The 13,573-nt window shown below is 39.7% G+C and overlaps 1 long non-coding RNA gene across 1 annotated transcript; it reads left to right on the top strand.

Moving 5' to 3' along the window:
- The first annotated feature begins 5,229 nt into the window (after positions 1–5,229).
- LOC123733402 (uncharacterized) lies at positions 5,230–9,164 on the top strand. The gene is made up of 2 exons (XR_006763766.1): positions 5,230–6,574; positions 8,911–9,164. It is a non-coding gene; the product is annotated as an uncharacterized lncRNA (long non-coding RNA).
- Positions 9,165–13,573: the final 4,409 nt, after the last annotated feature.

Here is a 13,573-nt window from a genome sequence, read left to right as displayed (position 1 = left end):
GCTGCCTACGTATGGCTTCCAATCAGAGACAACGAAAGACACCTGCCTCTGATTGGAAACCATACCCGGCCAAAACATAGAAAATAAAACATAGATTGCCCACCCACCTATCACACCCTGGCCTAGCTAAACAGAGAAAACACAGCTCTCCTAGGTCAGAGTGTGACATAATCAATACCTTGACCATCTATTGATAACAGATAATACAGACAGAAAATATGTTAAAGGTAATCCAATCTAAACAAAAAATAAATCAAAAATGACCTAAAGCTGCTATAAAATTACTCTGATTACCATCCAACAATGGATCATTAGCAACAGAAACCAAGTTCAGAAACAGATACAAATAAACATTATTATTGTGTTTGACCACCCAGAATTATCATAGAACTGATATGAGTTGACTTTTTCCTATTGTTGAATATATATCTATAACCTGCATATTTTCAGGCCACAGAGGAACCTCCGTTCTAGCAGCAGACTGAAGGTTCCCTCCAGATTGGTCCTCAATCTGTTCCTCTGCAGTCTGTGGAGTGCAGTCTGGAAGAGACTGCTGGTGGGGGACCATCAATCTGTTACTCTGCAGTCTGTGGAGTGCAGTCTGGAAGAGACTGCTGGTGGGGGGACCATCAATCTGTTACTCTGCAGTCTGTGGAGTGCAGTCTGGAAGAGACTGCTGGTGGGGGACCATCAATCTGTTCCTCTGCAGTCTGTGGAGTGCAGTCTGGAAGTGACTGCTGGTGGGGGACCATCAATCTGTTCCTCTGCAGTCTGTGGAGTGCAGTCTGGAAGAGACTGCTGGTGGGGGACCATCAATCTGTTCCTCTGTAGTCTGTGGAGTGCAGTCTGGAAGAGACTGCTGGTGGGGACCATCAATCTGTTACTCTGCAGTCTGTGGAGTGCAGTCTGGAAGAGACTGCTGGTGGGGGACCATCAATCTGTTACTCTGCAGTCTGTGGAGTGCAGTCTGGAAGAGACTGCTGGTGTGGGACCATCAATCTGTTACTCTGCAGTCTGTGGAGTGCAGTCTGGAAGAGACTGCTGGTGGGGACCATCAATCTGTTACTCTGCAGTCTGTGGAGTGCAGTCTGGAAGAGACTGCTGGTGGGGGACCATCAATCTGTTCCTCTGCAGTCTGTGGAGTGCAGTCTGGAAGAGACTGCTGATGGGGGACCATCGATGGAGGATGGATGCTGTTCTTCCTCTCCATCGTCTTCAGTTTTCTGTCATCAGAAAGGTTCTAAATACTTTGACCAGGGAGATCAATTATATTCATTGATCTAACAATTACACTGTTAAAAACTGAGTAAGTACCTATCGAACTGCACAAGCTGAAAACCAGCTGTTCCATCTCCACTTTCCTGCTGTACCCTGAAAATAAAACATGGATTACAGAGGGCATACAATAATGCATGTCGAAAAATAACAACTTTGTTTAGTCATTTGAAATTAATTACATACATAGCAATTGTATGTTGCTGGAGCATTGCAACATATTGCTCCTCCCAGCACAGAGCAGGTTTTTGCCTCTCAAGGGTGACACTGACATTCCTGCCCCAATCCCTAATGGTGTCCAGTGTTGTTCCTACAACATAACAACACTGACATTCCTGCCCCAATCCCTAATGGTGTCCAGTGTTGTTCCTACAACATAACAACACTGACATTCCTGCCCCAATCCCTAATGGTGTCCAGTGTTGTTCCTACAACATAACAACACTGACATTCCTGCCCCAATCCCTAATGGTGTCCAGTGTTGTTCCTACAACATAACAACACTGACATTCCTGCCCCAATCCCTAATGGTGTCCAGTGTTGTTCCTACAACATAACAACACTGACATTCCTGCCCCAATCCTTAATGGTGTCCAGTGTTGTTCCTACAACACAACAACACTGACATTCCTGCCCCAATCCCTAATGGTGTCCAGTGTTGTTCCTACAACATAACAACACTGACATTCCTGCCCCAATCCTTAATGGTGTCCAGTGTTGTTCCTACAACATAACAACACTGACATTCCTGCCCCAATCCCTAATGGTGTCCAGTGTTGTTCCTACAACATAACAACACTGACATTCCTGCCCCAATCCCTAATGGTGTCCAGTGTTGTTCCTACAACATAACAACACTGACATTCCTGCCCCAATCCCTAATGGTGTCCAGTGTTGTTCCTACAACATAACAACACTGACATTCCTGCCCCAATCCCTAATGGTGTCCAGTGTTGTTCCTACAACATAACAACACTGACATTCCTGCCCCAATCCCTAATGGTGTCCAGTGTTGTTCCTACAACACAACAACACTGACATTCCTGCCCCAATCCCTAATGGTGTCCAGTGTTGTTCCTACAACATAACAACACTGACATTCCTGCCCCAATCCCTAATGGTGTCCAGTGTTGTTCCTACAACATAACAACACTGACATTCCTGCCCCAATCCCTAATGTTGTCCAGTGTTGTTCCTAAAACATAACAACAGTGACAGATGTGACAACATTTCTAATCAATACTGAAATTCTATGCTTAGATTATTGATACAATGGTTTACCTGGAAGAGACTGTGCAATTTCTTCCATTTCCCTTTTGCCTCTGTTGCAACTTCTGTTGCTGGGGAAACCCTCTATGGCAGAGAGTCCACTACATCAAAACAACAGGAAATGTTAGGAACATCACTAGAGTCAACCAGCATCAAGTAAATGAATAACAATTCCAAGTGTACTAACGTAGCCTCTGGCGTTTTCCCATGGTGGAGAAGTGCATCAGTCAGGAGGTCAATAAGATGGGACGGCCTCATTTCTTTGGTGACCTTCCCAAAGCGCCTCAGATACGACCACAGCCTCTCCATCTGCTCCCCATCTGCCAGTCCAGCACCTTCCACATATCGGGTGTTGAATTTCATCTAGAAATATAAAATCATGTCATACCATGGTAAAAGGGTTATTTGGTTAAACCTTATAAAATATGAATAAATACCTACTGATAATATTAATGATCCTGTTCAAGTACCTGACATGGCAAGTCATGTCCATCAGCATGGAAACCTGGAACAACCAATCTGGTCCCATGCTTCAATTCAGGAAACTTTCTCTAAAAAGTTATGGACAAAATGTTCATGTTAAAACTATTGTTGGAGAAACTGCTTTTCAAATGTTAAAGTCAATGAGATCTTGAATTAAAAAGGTTAATTACTTGCACATGTAGCTGCATCTGGAATCAATGTCCTCCATGAAGATGAGACTGATGTTCTGGCCTCTCATCCCCTCCTTCATCTCTCAGCAGGTTCACTGCATCTGGCATCAATGTCCTCCATGAAGATGAGGTTGATGTTCTGGCCTCTCATCCCCTCCTTCATCTCTCAGCAGGTTCACTGCATCTGGCATCAATGTCCTCCATGAAGATGAGGTTGATGTTCTGGCCTCTCATCCCCTCCTTCATCTCTCAGCAGGTTCACTGCATTTGACAAACTACAGAAGAAGTACATCATTATCTGCACTAAATAACTAAATACAATTTACTAAATTAACAAAATTAATCAACACTGAAATAAAATACTGAAAAAGAAACTGAAAAAAACTCCTTATTACTGCATCCCACCTTTCAGCCTTTTTCATGTTCAGGAAGTGAAGCGGGTGGTCACGCTGGCAGGAAACCCCAACACGCCTGTCTCCTACAATTTCCTTGTTTGGGGTTTGGACCTGATGGCATTGTCTGCTTGAAATCCATGGCAACCCTAAAATATCTATAATAATATAAAGCACAATACAAGTATTATGTACTGAAATGCTTCCTTGCAGGTTAACCTCTTGACAATACAACAACAATAGAACAAGTCAGTAGCTAAGTTAATAAAAAAAGTAATACAATAGTAATAAACCCTTCATTCATCAGTACCCTGAACAAAGCTGGGTGTTTCTGGGATAGAGGGTTGATATTAAAGTCAGTAATACAATAGTAATAAACCCTTCATTCATCAGTATCCTGAACATAGCTGGGTGTTTCTGGGATAGAGGGTTGATATAAAAGTCTATATATTAAGATGTAAGCAATACAATAAGCAATACCCCCAGGCTATATGAATATAAAGAGACATGAGACAAAACAATCATAATGAATCAGATTACATGGAGAGGGGGGACCTGATCCTAGATCATAATGAATCAGATTACATGGAGAGGGGGACCTGATCCTATATCATAATGAATCAGATTACATGGAGAGGGGGGGACCTGATCCTAGATCATAATGAATCAGATTACATGGAGAGGGGGGACCTGATCCTAGATCATAATGAATCAGATAACATGGAGAGGGGGGACCTGATCCTATGTCATAATGAATCAGATTACATGGAGAGGAGGACCTGATCCTAGATCATAATGAATCAGATTACATGGAGAGGGGGGACCTGATCCTATGTCATAATGAATCAGATTACATGGAGAGGAGGACCTGATCCTAGATCATAATGAATCAGATTACATGGAGAGGGGGGACCTGATCCTAGATCATAATGAATCAGATTACATGGAGAGGGGGGACCTGATCCTAGATCATAATGAATCAGATTACATGGAGAGGGGGACCTGATCCTAGATCATAATGAATCAGATTACATGGAGAGGACGGACCTGATCCTAGATCATAATGAATCAGATTACATGGAGAGGGGGACCTGATCCTAGATCATAATGAATCAGATTACATGGAGAGGGGGGACCTGATCCTATGTCATAATGAATCAGATTACATGGAGAGGGGGACCTGATCCTAGATCATAATGAATCAGATTACATGGAGAGGGGGACCTGATCCTAGATCATAATGAATCAGATTACATGGAGAGGGGGGACCTGATCCTAGATCACAATGAATCAGACTACATGGAGAGGGGGACCTGATCCTAGATCATAATGAATCAGGTTACATGGAGAGGGGGACCTGATCCTGATTCAGCACTCCTCCTTTGAGACACTGCCTTTATGAATAAGGAATGCTGTTGTAAAGTGTAGTTACAGCAGGTGTTTACTTCCATCTAGTGGAAGATTCCAATAAAACACTTTATTATCAGGATGGGGAGACGGCTGAGTGCAGTATCCATGGTGAGATGACAAAAGAGGAAAACACACTATATTGGAGAGAAGTACAAATAAAGTATTTCTGAACAATAAAGAACAGATTAAGATAATGAATACCTGGAATGACATATTATTACTAGTTAGTAGATCTCTTCTGTCATCATTATTTACCCATACACCGGTGACGTCAGAAGGGACGTGATTTCCTCATATGAAAGTGAAAGTAACTGTGTAGTCTACACCGTTACAAAATGACTGTAGAAAATGTAGCGCACATTTCTCTGCAACATTAGAAGCAGGATAAATGTGTTGATTTGAAGGACAGACGGGCAGACTCTGGTAAGTCTTGGCTACATATAACTATTATAAAGTTAGGTCGTAGTCAGACATTCAATTGACAGAGTAACCTTGAGATATGATTCTTTATCATGCTGACCAACCTGGGCCCGGTTTCTGCGATAGAATTTAGACTTAACGCTGGAAACGCATAATAAGTGGTAAACGATAATTAACTAAATACAGTGTTGAGTAAACGCTATTTTACAAATAAAAAGGTGTGTAAGCGCGTTTACGTGGGTTTACCCTCCACCACATCCCCGTTGAGGTGGTGTGCAGCGTAGAGTGCATAGTCATTTAGTCTCTATGGGCCAGATGGTGAGGGCCACAGCATAGTCCTTTAGTCTCTATGGGAAAAGAAACTGTTCAGATGGGGGTCTATAACATCCAATCACATACTCCTCAAGATGAGGCTCATGATTTATAAGTTATATACCTTTTAATCTTTACATATATTGTCTTTATTTAAACCAAGGTAGTTTGAGTTAGTAGCGATGAAGTAGCAACTGTCAGCTGCTGTAAACCTGTGACAGTCTTCATAAGAGAGCTGATCTCGGATCAGTTTAGCTGTTTATATCATATTGATACTGCTGTTAACCATCTGACAGTCTTCATAGGAGAGCTGATCTCAGATCAGTTTAGCTTATTATATCATATTGATACTGCTGTAAACCTGTGACAGTCTTCATAGGAGAGCTGATCTCGTATCAGTTTAGCTGTTTATATCATATTGATACTGCTGTAAACCTGTGACAGTCTTCATAGGAGAGCTGATCTCGTATCAGTTTAGCTGTTTATATCATATTGATACTCCTGTAAAGTCAGGTTACAGCAGGTGTTTACTGCCATCTAGTGGAAGATATTTTATTTTTATTTCACTTTTATTTAACTAGGTAAGTCAGAACAAATTCTTATTAACAATGACGGCCTACCCCGGCCAAACCTTGACGACGCTGGGCCAATTGTGCGCCGCCCTATGGGACTCCCAGTCATGCAGCCTGGACTCTAACCAGGTACTGCAGTGACGCAAGAGGCGGGACTGCACCACTCGGGAGGTGGCTGAGCTGAAACAGAAAGTAAATATGTTATTTTGTTCAGGATCCATTTTGAGACGACAGAGCAGAAAACACTATATGGAGATTATTGAAAAATAAAGTAAGTATTTCTGAACAATAATCTATTCTAATGGACAGAGTAAGAGAATGAATACCTGGAATGAGATATTACTAGTTAGTAGAACTGCTACTTGAGCTGAGTTGCTGACAGACAGCAGTTTTCAAAGTGGAAACTAATCAGTAGGTCTACATGTTATCAGTAAAACGTCTGGTAAAGATGGTGGAGGAGCTTTTACATTATATGGTTTTATGTTTATCTCAGGGTTTCTCAATCCTTTAGTTATTATCCACACCTGATTCAACTAATCATTAAATATTTTAAGACAGTTTAATATTTGAGGCATACAAATTAACATTCTCAAATTAAAACCTTTTTGGGTTTGTAGGCCTGTTAACAATTATTATAGTCCTACAGTAACTCACATTCTGGAGGAAAAAGCACAGCTAAAATTGGTTTCCAGTAAATTATATGTTTATCAAAAATAATGTAAGAGAGATGTCTTGAAGAAACGCATCTGGGTTTAGAACTCTGTGTCTCAGTGCCCTGCAACAGTGGAAAGTTCGTTTTGCATGGCCCGGTGCTACAGGTGAGTGGAGTTTTATTTTAAGGAACAATGGAATGGTCTAAAATGCGTAAACTCTGCGCACCCGGGGAGCCGGGCAATGCAAAACGAATTCACCCAGTGACCGTTACATTATTTCCTTATATGAAATTGAAAGTAACTTTGTAGCCCACGCAGTTACAAAATGTCTGTTGAAACTGTGGCTCATATGTCTCTAGAACGTTAGAACAGTGGTGGAAAAAGTACTCAATTCTCATACTGGAGTTAAAGTAAAGATACCTTCATAGAAAATGACTCAATTAAAAGGGAAAGTCACCCAGTAAAATACTTCTTCAGTAAAAGTCAAAGTATTTGGTTTCAAATATAATTAAGTATCAAAAGTAAATGTAATTGCTAAAATATACTTAAGCATCAATAGTAAAAGTAAAGAAGTGATAGTTTAAAATTCCTTTTATTAAGCAAACCAGACGGCACAATTTTCTTGTTATTTTAATTTACGGATAGCCAGGGTCACACTCCAACACTCAGACATCATTTAAAAATGAAGCATTTGTGTTTAGTGAGTCCTCCAGATCAGAGGCAGTAGGGATGACCAGGGTTGTTCTCTTGATAATTGTGCAAATTGGACAATTTTCTGTCCTGCTAAGCATTCAAAATGCAACGAGTACTTTTGGGTGTCAGGGAAAATGTATGCAGTAAAAAGTACTTAATTTTCTTTTTGAATGTAGTGAATTAAAAGTAAAAGTTGTTAAAAATATAGATAGTAAAGGACAGATAACCCAAAAACGACTTATGTAGTACTTTAAAGTATTTTTACTGAAGTACTTTACACCACTGCATTAGAAGACAGATAAATGTGATGATTTGAAGGAAAGACGAGCAGATTCTGGTAGGTAGGCTACAAACTATTATAAAGTTAGGTCGTCGTCAGACATTCAACAGTCACAGTAGGTTTGAGCTACAGTATGATCACTAATCATGCCGACAAACCTGATGGTCTCGGTTGGAAATGTTGTGAAAAAGTATCTGGCCTCGGCTATAAATATCTGGCATTACTCATCTCATATGTATATACTGTATTCTATACTATTCTACTGTATCTGTCTATGTATTACTCATCTCATATGTATATACTGTATTCTATACTATTCTACTGTATCTGTCTATGTATTACTCATCTCATATGTATATACTGTATTCTATACTATTCTACTGTATCTGTCTATGTATTACTCATCTCATATGTATATACTGTATTCTATCCTATTCTACTGTATCTGTCTATGTATTACTCATCTCATATGTATATACTGTATTCTATCCTATTCTACTGTATCTTAGTCTATGTATTACTCATCTCATATGTATATACTGTATTCTATACTATTCTACTGTATCTGTCTATGTATTACTCATCTAATATGTATATACTGTATTCTATCCTATTCTACTGTATCTTAGTCTATGTATTACTCATCTCATATGTATATACTGTATTCTATTCTACTGTATCTGTCTATGTATTACTCATCTCATATGTATATACTGTATTCTATTCTACTGTATCTGTCTATGCAGCGTTGACATTGCTCGTCCATATATTTATATATTCTTATTCTTATTCCATTACTTAGATTTGTGTGTATTAGGTATTTGCTGTGAAATTGTTAGATATTACTGCACTGTTGGAGCTACGAACACAAGCATTTCACTACACCCGCAACAACAACTGCTAAACACATGTGACTTCATTTCTTATGAAATTGTTTTTTCCCCACTCATTCATCTCTTTACGTTGCTTATTTATATTCAGTGGCCTGGCTGCATCCAGACTGTCAAAGGCCCATCCTGGTAGATCTGAACCTAATGCAGCTTGGAGTGATCAGATGACAGAAGTCACATTTAGGTGCCAGGTCTTCAGCAGGCTTGAAACGTGATACTGATTTTCATACTAAGAGGGACCAGGAGTCTGTTGATTGGCCAGTCATTGGGTTCATTTGTTGAAATCAAATCAAGCTTTATTTATACAGCACATTTCAGACATGGATCCAACACAATGGCTTCATAGGAAAAAACAAAAATAAACAATTATTTACCACAACAAACATAAGTGGATAAAAAACAGAAGGTTAACAACTGAAAGATGGAAATGCCATCGATTAAAATATTAAGAATTGGATGCAATATCCAACCCAAAATACCAGCTTGTTTTACTACATTGTTTGTTGTTACGTTCCCCACCAAGAAAAATCTCAAATGTTTCTCAAACAGAAGAGGGACTAACAAAGACTCACTGACAACAACCACAACTAAACAGGTGGGGTTTTAGGAGGGGCTCTGAAAGACACTATGGGGGTGTCCACTGGAAGTTGACTAGTAACAACAACTGGGACCTAAAAGACACCCACCATGAGACCCACTAAATCTGCCCAAGAAGAGGAAAACAAAAGAAAAACCCACACCAAACTTAAAGACAGGAAGCAAACCAAAAAGGTGGAGCAACTAAAGGTGTTGACTCTCCACATGTATCAAGACAACTGGAGCACTGGGCCAGACACTCTTAAATAGAACCTGGACCAGCTCAGGTGAAACACCTTCCCACTAACGAGATGGACAAACCAGCACAGGTGTAACACATACTGACTAACGAGGTGACACCAATCAGTGCGTCCTACGTGCGAACGAGCTAGACGTGCTAACGTGCTAACGAGCTAGACGTGCTAACGAGCTAGACGTGCTAACGAGCTAGACGTGCTAACGAGCTAGACGTGCTAAAGTCCAACTTCAAAACATAAATGGAAAAACCAAAGCCTGTAACACCTTCCCCCTTAAGACAACAAATACATCCTACATTTCTTTTGGACAAGTTTGCTTACCACCAACAGAAAACAATTTAATTTCCCAATATAATCAACTACAATGCTTCACCTTCACCAATATAAACATGGTGTCTACTGGCTGTCAACTATTAAAAAGAATAAAAAAAAACACGTATTTCTAAATAATAATATACAATCGTATTTTTTGTCCTTTTTCTTTCCATAGAATCCTTCCTAAAACTCACTAGCTTCTAGAACTCTCGTCTTCCTAAAACTCACTAGTTTCTAGAACTCTCGTCTTCCTAAAACTCACTAGCTTCTAGAACTCTCGTCTTCCTAAAACTCACTAGCTTCTAGAACTCTCGTCTTCCTAAAACTCACTAGCTTCTAGAACTCTCGTCTTCCTAAAACTCACTAGCTTCTAGAACTCTCGTCTTCCTAAAACTCACTAGCTTCTAGAACTCTCGTCTTCCTAAAACTCACTAGCTTCTAGAACTCTCGTCTTCCTAAAACTCACTAGCTTCTAGAACTCTCGTCTTCCTAAAACTCACTAGCTTCTAGAACTCTCGTCTTCCTAAAACTCACTAGCTTCTAGAACTCTCGTCTTCCTAAAACTCACTAGCTTCTAGAACTCTCGTCTTCCTAAAACTCACTAGCTTCTAGAACTCTCGTCTTCCTAAAACTCACTAGCTTCTAGAACTCTCGTCTTCCTAAAACTCACTAGCTTCTAGAACTCTCGTCTTCCTAAAACTCACTAGCTTCTAGAACTCTCGTCTTCCTAAAACTCACTAGCTTCTAGAACTCTCGTCTTCCTAAAACTCACTAGCTTCTAGAACTCTCGTCTTCCTAAAACTCACTAGCTTCTAGAACTCTCGTCTTCCTAAAACTCACTAGCTTCTAGAACTCTCGTCTTCCTAAAACTCACTAGCTTCTAGAACTCTCGTCTTCCTAAAACTCACTAGCTTCTAGAACTCTCATCCCCTTGGAACGAGCCCAAACAAAACTCATCTCCAATACGGAAAAACATGCAGTCATAATAAATTGTGATCCATGGCAATGCACTGGCTAAACACAAAACACTCAACTTTTTAACTGCCCACCCTTGAGACAATCAGCAACCAAGTTGTCCTCACCACAGACATGTCTGATTTCAAGAGGAAACTCCTGCAATATCCATAGTAACTTTCCACCTCACTGCAGAGCTTCTCTCTCTATTCAGGGTTCACTAGATAGGCATGTTGTTGGATCGGGGCCCAGTCCCCAATGTCATGCTCTAGTACATTTGGGTTGGCACATCTGGGAATGAACCCTGATATTCTAAAAGCAGGATAACAATGTCAATATAATTGTACCCCAAAAATTGTCAGTTGGTTGCATGAATAAGTATTACATGAATTGTAAATATGAAATATCAAAACCAAATGTACACCCCTTTGTTAATACATATTGACAATAAAGAACCTAATGGTGAGGCATGAAATAATAAAAAAATCTGATTTTGTCAGGCTGAATGTTTTAAATTTTTTAAATTTTACATTTTAGTCATTTAGCAGACGCTCTTATCCAGAGCGACGTACAGTAGTGAATGCATATATTTCATAAAAAAAAAATTGTACTTTTTTATTTTATTTTTTATAAATATGAGGTGATTTGAGTCATGCTTCTTCAGTAGTGGAATAAAGACAATTAGCACTTGAATGTTGTAAATAAATACTGGAGTGATGTAGGATTGTTAATAAAATTGATTATAGACCAATTTATTATACTGCGTCCATGTGTATAGGCTGCAAGTACGTTGAAATGAAGCTGTTTTCAAGTCATTGAAAAAACGACCAGAAAATACCTCTTTTCAACTTTCACTTTCAACTACAACGAACATATATTGGATGTCGGGCATAGTCTTATTTTCAACGTCTTTTCAATGACATGTTGCTAGGTGGGATATCCCCAATGTCAAAACACAGTTTTAACGTGTCCAAATCAATAACCAATAAGCAGAAACAGTTGGTGATATATTGAAAACCTAAACATTTCGAAGTGTTGCATTTTGATTCAAGTGGGTCACCAACATGGTAAGTGTAATACATTTTTTTTGTCACTTTTTGTTAAATCTCATAAATAGTAACTCTTCCAATTCAGAGTCTGGATTTTCCCCCTGAGGCTAATATCCATATCATGTTGAAATCAATAGAACAGGGGACAAACGTTTAGGGTTCTACATTGTGACATCATTAAAATACTCCTACTACAATGTTTAAACATTCTACATTGTGACATTATTTCATTGATATCATGAAACAACTCCTTCATGAATTTTCTGGTGTTTAATTAATCAGAGAGCTTTTATCAAAGTATCTCTTGTCACACTGATCACAGCCATAAGGTTTCTCTCCTGTGTGTGTTCTCTGGTGTTTAGTCAGACTGCTAGTTGTAGTAAAACTCTTCCCACATTGATCACAGCTAAAAGATTTCTTTCCTGTGTGTGTTCTATGGTGTATCTTCAGATGAGAACAAAACTCTTCATTCCACCTTTATTGTACCTTCAGACTGCTAGAACAAAAAAAACTCTTCCCACATTGAGTACAGCTATATGATTTCTCTCCTGTGTGTGTTCTCTGATGTGCTGTCAGGCTACCTAACAGGGCATAACTCCTTCCACATTGATTACAGCTAAAAGTATTCTCTCCTGTGTGTGTTCTATGGTGTATCTTCAGCTGTCTAGATGAAATAAAACTCTTCCAACATTGAGTACAGCTATATGGTTTCTCTCATTTCTCTGTTGTATGTGTTCTCTGATGTGATATCAGGCTTCTTGACTGGGTAAAACTCTTTCCACATTGATTACAGCTAAAAGGTTTCTCTCCTGTGTGTGTTTTCTGGTGTCTCTTCAGACAGCTAGAACGAAAAAAACTCTTCCCACATTGAGTACAGCTAAAAGGTTTCTCTCCTGTGTGTGTTCTCTGATGTGCTGTCAGGCTACCTAACAGGGCATAACTCCTTCCACATTGATTACAGCTAAAAGGTTTCTCTCCTGTGTGTGTTCTCTGATGTGCTGTCAGGCTACCTAACAGGGCATAACTCCTTCCACATTGATTACAGCTAAAAGCTTTCTCTCTTGTGTGTGTTTTCTGGTGTCTCTTCAGACAGCTAGAACTAAAAAAACTCTTCCCACATTGAGTAGAGCTAAATGATTTCTCTCCTGTGTGTGTTCTCTGATGTGCTGTCAGGCTACCTAACAGGGCATAACTCCTTCCACATTGATTACAGCTAAAAGGTTTCTCTCCTGTGTGTGTTCTCTGATGTGATATCAGGCTTCTTGACTTGGTAAAACTCTTCCCACATTGAGAACAGCCAAAAGGTTTCTCTTCAGTGTGAATTCTTTGATGTATTTTAAGTTTTTCTGATGAGGTGAATCTTTTCCCACAGTCAGAGCAGCAGTGAGATTTCTTCCCTGTGGGTCTCTGCAGGTGTTTCTTGAGGAGTTCTGATCTGGAGAGACTCTTCTCTGCCTCGTCAGCATCATGAGGTTGTTGAGGCTCCCCAGAGGATCCACGATAGTCCCATCTCTCCTGTGTGAACAACAAAGTCATACAGATGGTTAAATGCCCACAACAGCAGAAATCCACTGTTTATTTGAGGTAAAAAGGGATGACCAGA

This window comes from Salmo salar, unplaced genomic scaffold, assembly GCF_905237065.1.
Source record: "Salmo salar unplaced genomic scaffold, Ssal_v3.1, whole genome shotgun sequence".
Taxonomy (NCBI): domain Eukaryota; kingdom Metazoa; phylum Chordata; class Actinopteri; order Salmoniformes; family Salmonidae; genus Salmo; species Salmo salar.
This window is presented reverse-complemented; position numbering and strand designations above follow the sequence as displayed.